Raw genomic sequence first — 12,323 nt, 5'->3', positions numbered from 1 at the left:
TCAAGTCGTTCAGAACATGGCAATGCCGAAGTCCATACATGACGTGCAAAGGCTAACCGGATGTCTAGCCGCACTGAATCGATTCCTTTCCCAAGCAGCCGAAAAGCAACTGCCGTTCTTCAAGGTGTTGAAAAAGGCACCAAAGTTCGAGTGGGGAGCCGAGCAGAAAAAGGCCTTTGACGAGCTCAAAAGTTATCTAGCCGAGCTTCCTATTCTCTCTGCTCCAACCGAAGCCGAAGTAATATTCTTATACTTAGCGGCATCGGATCAAACCATCAGCGCGGTGCTTGTACGAGAAGAAGGCCTAAAGCAGCTTCCCATCTATTTTACAAGTCGAGCATTAAGAGGTCCAGAAACCAGGTATCAACCTCTGGAAAAGATTGCTCTGGCATTAGTAAATGCAGCAAGGAGACTGCGGCCATACTTCTATGCTCACAAGGTATGCGTCTTAACTGATCTACCACTTCGGCAAGTGTTGACCAAACCAGAAGCATCAGGCAGAATCGCCAAGTGGGCTATAGAGTTGGGAGAGCACACAATTGAATATCTACCTCGGAAAGCCATCAAGGGACAAGCCTTGGCAGATTTTCTTGCAGAAGCAAAGTTCGATCAAGCAATTCCTGTTATTGCCGAACAGAAGAATTCTGCCAATGCCGAACTAGCACAGCCCTTGGAATCCGAAGTAGAGCCGCCGGACTGCTGGAGCGGATTCGTAGATGGAGCTTCAAACAAGATGGGAAGTGGAGCTGGTATTTTACTTGTCGCTCCCGACGGACACGAGGTAACCTACTCACTTCGGTTCCTATTCCCCACTACTAATAATGAAGCCGAGTACGAAGCCCTCCTGGCCGGACTCCGGTTAGCGCAAAGTCTGCTCGTCAAATCTCTCAAAGTCCATTGTGATTCACAAGTCATAGTAAATCACATGTTGGGTACAAGTGAAGCTCGTGACGAGAGAATGAAGAAGTATTTGGACAAAGCGCAAAGCATCAGCCGAAGTTTCTCCTATTTTCGGATAATCCGCATTCCCAGAGCGGAAAATAGCCGAGCAGATACCTTAAGTAAGTTGGCCTCAGATCCGAGCTCAAAGGCGGAAGAATTAATGCATCGAAGCATTGATGAAGCCGAGGTACATTCAGTATCCAGCTCGCCGAACTGGATGACGCCGATCTTGCAGTATCTGGATCAAGGACAATTGCCCGAGGATAAGAGAGAAGCTCGGAAGATCACGTGCCGAGCACTTCGGTACGAACTTCATGAAGGAGTCCTCTTTAGAAAGTCTTACCTCCAGCCGTTATTGCGGTGCGTAGGACCAGAAGAGACGGACTACATCCTCAGAGAAGTTCATGAAGGATCGTGCGGTAGCCACATCGGAGCCAGAGCTTTAGCTAAAAAAGTTCTGAGATGGGGATATTATTGGCCAACCATGGTACAAGAGGCAGTGCAGCTCGTCAAGAAGTGTACGAAGTGCCAAATTCATGCAAATGTCCCAAGGATGCCGCAGACCGATCTATACACTATGCAAAGCCCTTGGCCTTTCATGCAATGGGGCATAGACATAGTGGGACCACTTCCTCAAGCTCCTCGGCAAATGAAATTCCTTATCGTTGCCGTGGACTACTTCACGAAGTGGGTGGAGGCTGAACCATTAGCTACGATAACGAGCTCAAAGGCATTGGACTTCGTCTGGAATAACATAGTGTGCCGATTTGGCATACCCCACATCCTCATCTCGGATAATGGGACTCAGTTCACCGACAAGACGTTCAAGAATTGGTGCCAAGAGCTGAACATTCAACAGCGGTTCACTTCGGTCTCCCATCCCCAAGCAAACGGACAAACGGAAGTAACGAACCGGATTCTGGTGAAAGGGTTAAAAGCTCGGTTAGAACAAGCCAAAGGACAATGGGTAGAAAATCTCCCTCAAGTCTTATGGTCCTACCGAACTACACCCAAAACCTCCAACGGTGAAACTCCGTATAGTCTGGTGTACGGCACTGAAGCTGTAATTCCGGTGGAGATCGGCGTACCCAGTCCCCGAACTCTAAATTTCTCCTCAGAAATGAATGACGACGGACTGAGAGCAGAACTAGATCTCGCCGAAGAAAGAAGAGAATTGGCGTGCATAAAAGCAGCCAAGTATAAGGAGCAAGTAGCCCGGTATTATAACCAAAGGGTGAAAAAGCTTCAATTTCAAGTGGGAGATCTCGTCTTGAGAAACAACGAAGTAAGCCGAGAAGAAAAGCTGGGCAAACTCGAACCCACATGGGAGGGTCCATATCGGGTGTCAGAAGTCCTCGGCAAAGGGTCTTATAAATTGACTCACATGTCAGGAGAACAAGTACCCCGAACATGGCATGTCTCCAACCTCAAGAAGTTCCACTTGTAAGAGACAAAAGTCCGGTCAGTCCGTCTCGTGTCTAGTTCGGTCATAGGGGTATATGTTTTTATTTGTTTGTTTCTTACTTGTACCTTTTACTTGTCGTTTTTTAAAAAAAAAGTTTAAAGTTTTTTTTCCTTCATCTTTTTCTTTTTTTTTCTCTATGTGTTTTGTCTCTATGTGCTTGTCGTCTCTTACAAATGGTACCAAGGTATATCGTTCTTTAAAGACTGATCCCCTTTTTAGATCGATTATTAAAGACTATTGTGAGTCCAAGCTTCTAAGGAGGATATAAGACCACAATTCAGCTTAACAAGCAGTCCGTCTGAAACGAACTGCAATAAGCCAACGATTGTGAGTCCAAGCTTCCAAGGAGGATACAAGACCGCAATTCAGCTTAACAAGCACTTCGTCTGAAACGAACTGCAATAAGCCAACGATTGTGAGTCCAAGCTTCTCAGGAAGATACAAGACCACAATTCGGCTTAAGAAATAAGCACTTCGTCTGAAACGAACTGCAATAAGGGAAAGTCCGATCCACGCGATAAACCTCGCCAAATTAGGACGACCAAGTTCGGTCAAAGAAGTTTACCTCATAAGACCGAGGACGACCATGTCTAGTCAAAGAGGTTTACTGCATAAGACCACTTCGGTTAACTGGGAAAGTCCGATCCACGCGATAAAACTCGCCGAATTAGGACAAGGGAAAGTTCGATCCCGGCGACAAAAATCGCCAAATTAGAACACAAACCAAGTCCGGTCAAAGAAGTTTCCTTCATAAGATCAAAGACGAGTCCGGTCAAAGAAGCTTACTTCAAAGTCCAAATACGAGTCCGATCAAAGAAGCTCACTTCATAAGACCGATGACGAGCACGATGAAATTGTTTCGCAGAACTGTAAGTAAGCAGTGATAAAAGCGAAAGGAAAAAATTTCATTTATTAAATCTCGGTCGGCAGACAATTCAGCTCCCCTACGAGAAGGCATTACGCCATTACAGAGGACTATTCTACTGTCCTCGGTTGCTAAAGTTAAGCCACCTATCTGCAAAATCCTCTGGAAGCCGAGTTCGGTTGTTCCGAGCAGATGAAGAATAAGCAGGTCGACGAGATGCTATCCTCGACCCAACACCTCTTCCGCGAGCCCCAGAAGCTCTAACCCCTCGGCGATGAAGAGTCTCTGCAATAAGCATCTGCTGATCTTGCTCGCTCATAGTCACAACTCCTCGGCGAATTTCAGTCCGTCCCTGTCTTGACGATTCCGGTTGCTCCTGAGCCCGTTCTCGTCTTGACGTTTCCGGCTGTTCCGGAGTTCGTTGTTGACTGGGAGTAGGATTTTGAACAAGGGAACCAGAGGCTTGATCTGGAGTGCGAGCATCTGTTGGCGGGAAATGCCTAAGGAATCTCCCGATTGAGGGACGCCGGGAAAGAATGATGTCGTACCGAGAAGCCCAGCGCCGCAATGATTTCACAACTTGTTGGCAAGCCGAGCTCTCCAGCGCATTGTTCCTCCGGAGTACATGATATTCCTCCCACAGTTCGTCAACTCGACTCTGAACATCTGATATGGTCACCCCCGCGCGCACACGGATGTAATCCTCGTACGCAGTCCTCTCAGCAATGGTCGTATTCAGCTCGGCCTCCAGATCCTTCTTATCGGACTCTAAGTCCTTATTATCGGCCTCCAGCTTCACTAAACGAGCCAGAAGCTCGTCATTCTTCGTCTGATCGGCTATAGCTCTTTTCTCAGCTTCGTCTAAAGCAGAAGAGTACAGCCGTTTCCAGTGAAGTATCTCCATCTCCTTGAGTACAAAGCAGCTATATTAGTTCGGCAGCTGTACCGAGCAGATAGTAAAATACAACAGGAATAAAGGCGAGTACGAAAAGCTATACGAAGACAAGTGTAGAGAATTTTTCATTCACAAGGAAAATTTTTTACACTAGGAGGGCTTCAAGGCCATTTTACAAGGAAGAAACTAGACTAAGAGAAGGGAGACGAAATCATACTCCGCCAGCTTCGTCTCCGGCTCCTCGGTCTGGTTCAGCTTCTTTCTCCTGAGCTACCTCAGCCTCGGCCTCGCATCCTGCCGGCCTCGCCTCCGCCTCCTGATCGGCTTCCTTCTCCGGATGCCCGGCCCGCTCGACTTCGGCCTCCAGCTCCAGCGGCTCGGCCTCACCCTCTCCGTTGTAAGTCGAAGCGGGTGAAACGGGTCCCACGGAGGCAAAGATAGCCTCCAGGTTCTCGTCCCGATCAGCTCGACAACTCCGGACTCGGTCTGCAGAAAGCAGGACCGAGGATGAAGCGAGCTCCTCAAGGAGCGGCAGATTCTGAAGCCGAGCTGCTATCTCTCGGCTGTACAGAGGCAGCACGACGTCGGCTCCCTGCTCGCCCTTATCGGTAATTAGCCTTACCAGACTACCGACAAAGGCCGAGAACTGGCTGCTCAAAAAGAGTTTCTCCGTGTAAACACGGAGAGCCTCCCCCTGGGCAGCCACGGCGGCAGCCTCCTTCTGAGCCTCCCGGTGCTTCGTCTGCTCTTGCAGGATGATGAGCTGGTTTTTGGCTGACCGGGCTTCATCCTGAGCCGAGATCCTAGCAGCTCGGGCCCTCTCAAATTTGGCCTCAGCCTGTTCGGCCAGACTACGAGCAAGATGCAACTTCTTCTGCATCTCCTCGTAGTCGTGGGATGCTTTGGAGAGCTCCACGGAGACGAGCTTGGCTCTCTGAAGATGAACAAGGAAAAAACTCAACAGAATGGCCATCAAAAAATGTGGAAAAGAAGCCAAGTCAGAAAGCTTACCTCCACAAAATTCGTCGGCCATTGAAAAGGCTCAGGGACGTGTTCCGGGATGTCTGCAACCACCTCGGAGATGACCAGGTCTTTCCCCGGCACTCTTGGGGACTCATGAAATTTCCCCTTCCCTTTAGCCGAACACGACTCCGGCACTTTCGGATCCGAAGAAGAGGTTTTTTGCCTCTTCGGATTCTTCTCGGCTTCAGACGCCGAGCGAGGGGCTCTCTGCCTCTCCGGCTCCACAAGCTCGGAGGACTTTCGGATAGCCTTATTCAGCAAGTTCACTGTCAAAAAACAACAAAGTCAGATTTTCTTCGTTAAAGCAGTAGAGCATAAAGATAAAGAGAAATCCTCACCCTCGGCCTCTTCGTCCGAAGACGAGATGTCGAACACGACGTCGCCCTTGACGAGCTCAGACTCCGTGTATTGTTTCCTAACTATGGGAATCTTGTTGAGCTCGCCATCGAGCTCGTCCAACGGTTCAGGCCGAGGATGACGGATAACGGACTTCGGCCCTCTCCAGGGAAAACTAGGAGCCGCGGTCCTATCATAGTAGAAGAAGCGGTTTTGCCACTTCGGCCACTTCGTTTTACAAAAGGCCCTAAAGGGCTGTACAGGGATCAAGTAAAACCAAGACCCCTTCCTCTTAAATTGAAAGAATTTAAGGATCGCCTTCAAAGACAAATCCCTTCCTAACTTACGGAGTTCGGCAGCGAAGGCCGACAAGTGCCTCCAAGAGTTCGGAGTCACCTGGCCTAAAGGAAGCTGAAAAAAATCTAGTAAATCTATAAAGGCAGAAGGGAGGGGGAAACGAAGCCCGCATTCTAAGCAGGCCTCGTACACGGTGGCGTAACCCTCCGGCGGGGAGTCAGCCCTATGATCACCGTCAGGTACCACCGCCTTCCCCCCAGGAAAAAAGTATTTTTCGGGTAGGGATATCACAGTATCCTTACTCAAAATACTATGGAAATACTCTACGGTCTTCTCCCCGGACTCTTTCCGGCCAGAAGACCCCTTACCGCCTCTCCTACCGCTACCCGACTCCGAAGAAGAAGAAGAAGACATTTTTCTTACTTTTTGAAGGTGAAGAAAGTCTGAAGAAATTCTTGAAAGCGGAGAGAGAATTTTCGCAAAAAAGAGAGAGTGCAGAAGAAGCAGTCGCAAAAGTGCTTCAATGATGAAGAAAGGAGGTATTTTATCAGATTCGGCGAAGACTTCAAAATCGTCGCACCGTTTCGAATCCCACCTTTTCAGGATTCAACAGCCGGATTTTACTGTCGCATTTAATGCAGTCACGTGCAAGGCACGTCCCCTGACATCAGCCTCCCCCTTGCCTTTATCCAGAATGCCGAAGTGACTCACTTCGCCGAAGTGATTCACTTCGCCCTTCGGGGGGGGGTAGTGATGGGGTGCGTACTAAACAAGCCCAACAGCAATGACGGCCCATCAGCCCAAAGCCCAAGGAAGAGTATGAGTTCGGCATTACCAAAGAGTTCGGCCTCAGCCTACAGCTCGGTAAAAGCCAACCAATCAAGCTCTGCTCTCAGGTCGGCATCAAGCTCTACTCTCAGATCGGCAACCAAAGCAGTTCGGTCTCAGTATTCGACCGAACAAGGAGTTAGTGGACCCATACAGGATTTCCACAATTTCCAACACACCCACTACCACGTGGTGTCAACTCAGGCCACGATCGTAGGCCATGACCTACGCTACACCCACGATCTTAGGCCATGACCTCCACGACATCCACAACCATCATTAGTGGTGATGCAAGCCACGATCTTAGTTCAATGTATAAATAGAACTTAGATCAGATAGAAAAAGGTTAAGCTCTCTAGAGATAAAATATCATATAGCAAGTCTGTGTTGTAAGCTGTAATCCCAGATCAAGCAATACAATCTTGCCCTCCCTTCTTCCCGTGGACGTAGATTTACTTCAGTAAATCGAACCACGTAAATTCTTTGTGTCGTAGTCTTTATTCTCTACCAGCATTTACTAACATCAGAAATTCGCGGATTCGTCATATTGAGTACAAACTTGTAATCATAATATTCAATGAGAAACAAAAATTACCCAATTCCAAGACGATTTAACAATATTACTACTATATATAACTACTTGAATTCAATTCATAAGACATTGTATAGAACATATATATCCAGTTAAGTGTACATTTTATTGCAATCAGTTTTTTTGTTTTCCTTTTGATAACATATCCCTATAAACACTAAAACCATTGCATTTGAGCTTATAAAGTTATTGCATTAAAATGAATGTAATTAAGATTTTTACCTTCTTTGGGACCCGAACCTTGGTACTATACTTGTCCGACAAGTATATGTTGAGATTCAGTGAGGAATTCTCATGCAGTATCTCATGGAATTAATATTGTGAATTTCTTACGCGCTTCTATATCTAATAGTAGATCATACAGACTCAATATGTGTGTTATCGTATAACTTATGCTAGGGATATATCGAAAATATTTCATTTTTTATGATCTCATAGGATGGCTTCTACTCAGTGGCGGACGCAAGATTTTCACACTGGAGGGGTCCAAATTATTGTTAACGAATTTCGCTTTAATATCAACTACGGCAGAAACAACTCCGACTTGAATAGTAGGAGTTCATAGTTGAAATAGAGATGAATAATAAGAGATAAATAATTAGAGAATTAACAATATGAAATAAAATACATATAGTGATAGTGTCGGTGTCAAAATAATTGAAAAGTACATATTTTTTAAAATGAAAACTTAATTTTAAAAGTAAATTTACTAAATATTATATGATATATATTCAATTTTATGGGGCTAAATATTTGTTTTTCATTCTTAATCTATAAAGAACATTACTTTGTGATTTTACAATCACAACATTTATACAAATAGGAATATAAACAAAAGTTACACAATTTTTCTAATGTGAAACGAAAAAGATATAAACAAATTTTGTAAAGAAAACATTAATTATAGCTTAAGAAACAAAGCAAAGAGCGGTTGCACAGTGAGGTTCGTGTAAAAATCATGGATTAAATATGCCCGGTCAATAGATTTTGACCAACTAATAAATGTGACGAGACATTTAATTTTGTGAAATTAAATGACATAGTGTCGATCTATACTTTACGTAGATAAATGTAGTATATTCACTTTCTCAAATCCGATTTCCGGTGAGTGAGAAATAGTGGATTAAAGTTAGGCATAATTAGCTTCTAATTAAAGCTTGGAGTTGGAGCTTAGGGAATAATTAACTAGTGTTAATTATCCCACATTGGAGGATTAACACATCTTTTAATGTGTTTAAATTAAGTGACTTTATGTTACTTAATAATTATAGTGGACCAAGATGGGTGAAAGAGCCCACACGCGCGCGCCGCCGCCGCCGCCCGCCCGCCCGAGCCCGTGCACGTGCTCGCGGTCGCGGTCGCGGGCCCGATCCCGATCTCGATCTCGATCTCGATCTTGATCTTGGACTTGGATCTTGGCAATTGGTCTTTGAGAAAAGCACACGCTCCGCACGCGAAAGGCACACTCCTGCCACACGCTCGTAACCGTCGGCGGTTACGAATCTGCCATGATGAGCCTTCATGGCTGTTGACCCACAGCAGTGGACTGAACCTATAAATAGGCTAGCCACTCCATGCATCTACACTACTAATTCACAAGCATAACAGCATAAGCTCTATCCCTCTCTCTGCATTGTCTTTCTGTCGAAGCTCTGCCCTCTCCTTCATCCAGTTCGCCGGAGCTCTGCTGATTGCGGTGCTGCATCAAAAGAGACGTAGTCGTTTTACCTTTGGGGACGACACTCCAAACCGAGAGCACTACCGGGGCGTATCTCGTCTTGCGGGAAGAGGCCTCCTCGACTCGGCTAACAACTGTTTCACGGTTAATCTGTTTCGAATTTCAGTTGTAATTTCATTTAGTTCAGTTTCCATTCTGTATTCCTTCTTTTGGGTTGTATTACGCCCGCTTTTTATCTCTTGTAATCCCAAGAAACCAACAATCGCAAGACGAGAGCTACACTTCTCTTGTAATCCTAAAAAGTGTGGGGGTGTTTTGAGATATTTAAAACATACTCAAAATCTTGGGCTACACTTCTCGAGATACCCCCCGGTACTTGAAGGGTACTGTGATGCGAACTGGATATCCGATAATAGAGACTCACTTTCAACAAGTGGATACGTCTTCACTATTGGGGGTGGTGCTGTATCGTGGAAATCCACAAAACAGACATGTATAGCCCGATCAACAATGGAATCGGAGTTCATTGCCTTAGATAAGGCGGGTGAGGAAGCCGAAAGGCTTAAGAACTTCCTTGAAGATATTCCATGTTGGTCTAAGCCAGTGCCACCAGTGCTGATCCACTGCGATAGCCAAGCAGCTATTGGAAGGGCAAACAATGGCTTCTATAATAGTAAGTCTCAACATATACGTCGACGACATAACACCGTGAGACATTTGATCACAACAGGGGTGATTACAATTGACTATGTGAAATCAATAGATAATCTAGCGGATCCGCTAACCAAAGGGTTAAACCGTGATCAAATGAATAAGTTGCTAGAGGGAATGGGTTTGAAATCCACAAACTAAAGAATTATCATAGTGGTAACCTAACCATAATGACTGGAGATCCCAAGAACTTGGTTCAAAAGGGACAACTAAGCTATGAGAGTTCATGAGAAACACTCAACTATATCTATTCCCTAGAGAGCAATAGAGTATTGGAGAACTTGCCTAGTGGTAAAGGCTAAGTCTATGACTTTTAATGGTTCTTAAGGATCTCAAAGAGATGGAGTTCTCAAAGAGACCAAGTATGGCAAGGTACTTGAATAAGAATCACCTATGTAAGTGCGAAGTGTGGTCGCTTCATAAAACACACTTATGAATCCAAAGTGGTGTCCAAGACCGCAATGGACACAAAACGTGAGAACGGATGAGGTTGAGGTGTTTAAGCGTTAACACCATTGTCTCGGTGCACGCCGTGGGGGATTAGTTCAAAGCATCGCGCTACTAAGCCTCCTGTGTATCCGATGGTGTAAACTATGGAAGGTTCAAAGCCAACAACTACCTATCCTTATGCTTATATACCTCTCGAGGGTTGAGCTTGTGTCTGCATGCATATGCATTCGGCTATTTCCACTCATGTGGGGGATTGTAAAATCATGGATTAAATATGCCCGGTCAATGGATTTTGACCAAATAATAAATGTGACGAGACATTTAATTTTATGAAATTAAATGACATAGCGTCGATCTACACTTTACGTAGATAAATGTAGTATATTCACTTTCTCAAATCCGATTTCCGGTGAGTGAGAAATAGTGGATTAAAGTTGGGCATAATTAGCTTTTAATTAAAGATTGGAGTTGGAGCTTAGGGAATAATTAACTAGTGTTAATTATCCCACATTGGAGGATTAACACATCTTTTAATGTGTTTAAATTAAGTGACTTTATGTTACTTAATAATTATAGTGGACCAAGATGGGTGAAAGAGCCCACACGTGCGCACACGCGCGCGCCGCCGCCGCCGCCCGCCCGCCCGAGACCGAGCCCGTGCCCGTGCACGTGGTCGCGGGCCTGGGCCCGGGCCTGATCCCGATCTTGATCTTGGACTTGGACTTGGACTTGGACTTGGATCTTGGCAATTGGTCTTTGGGCTTGTCCTTAGCCCAAACTTAATCTTTTTATACCACCGCAGAGTCAGCAATCCAAGTGGCTTGACACGTCGTCAAGCGTGGCACAGTCAGAGCTGCTACGTGAGAAAAGCACACGCTCCGCACGCGAAAGGCACACTCCTGCCACACGCTCGTAACCGTCGGCGGTTACGAATCTGCCATGATGAGCCTTCATGGTTGTTGACCCACAGCAGTGGACTGAACCTATAAATAGGCTAGCCACTCCATGCATCTACACTACTAATTCACAAGCATAACAGCATAAGCTCTATCCCTCTCTCTGCATTGTCTTTCTGTCGAAGCTCTGCCCTCTCCTTCATCCAGTTCGCCGGAGCTCTGCTGATTGCGGTGCTGCATCAAAAGAGACGTAGCCGTTTTACCTTTGGGGACGACACGCCAAACCGAGAGCACTACCGGGGCGTATCTCGTCTTGCGGGAAGAGGCCTCCTCGACTCGGCTACAACTGTTTCACGGTTAATCTGTTTCGAATTTCAGTTGTAATTTCATTTAGTTCAGTTTCCATTCTGTATTCCTTCTTTTGGGTTGTATTACGCCCGCTTTTTATCTCTTGTAATCCCCAGAAACTAACAGTTAGAACTAAGATAAACAATTACTGCTTGCCCTAATGTGGGTCCGCTCCTGCTTCTACTTTACAAGATCCTTCACGAGATTAAATTAGATCTAGAACATGGAATCACAAAAAAAATTGAATGGCTAAAAACATTTTTTAATGTAAATAAGTATGTTAATTTGTGTTTCTAAATATACCACGGACAGTTAAAAAAGTCCTCATTATTGGTGTCTTCGTTATTTTCCTACACTGCAGCCATGTAGGGTATTTCACCATTTACTGGGCCTTTTATTTTAGTATGACATTTATTCTGCTAATCCTTCAATTGAAAATACGCACTCAGCTTTATTAGGACAATGGTAATAAGTATTTCAAAATTGAATAAACATTTTTATGTGTGATTTCAGAGTTGTCTAATTTATATAGCAAATTCAATAATTATACATAGATTAAAATTAATTATAAGAAATGGACTAATCTGAACCCTCTCCAATATTATAAGAGAATGAGAAATGTAGGAGATAAATGAAAAATCAATTTCAATTTTTTTAATCACAAAAATCGACATTGTAACATCTCTTTATATTTATGCTTTGAATAGATGAAACGATGATATGAAAAAGAAGATTGATAAAATCTAAAATAGCTTAAAATACCTTTATACAGAGTATGTGTTTTAATAATTAAATCATTAAAATAACAATCTCTCATTAAATTAAGCGTTTTGTTCTACTTACAATTAGGTACTCTTAACCAATTTAGTCAACCTTTTAAGATTGCAAGGTATGTCTATTCAATTATAGGAGATATTTAGTTTAACAGCGTAAAATTAAAGCAGTCATCCCAGATACTCATAATTCATGAAAAAAGAAATAATTTTTCATTAGAACT

Source organism: Salvia splendens, chromosome 4 (assembly GCF_004379255.2).
Source record: "Salvia splendens isolate huo1 chromosome 4, SspV2, whole genome shotgun sequence".
Classification (NCBI taxonomy): Eukaryota; Viridiplantae; Streptophyta; class Magnoliopsida; order Lamiales; family Lamiaceae; genus Salvia; species Salvia splendens.
Note: the sequence above shows the minus strand (reverse complement) of the source record.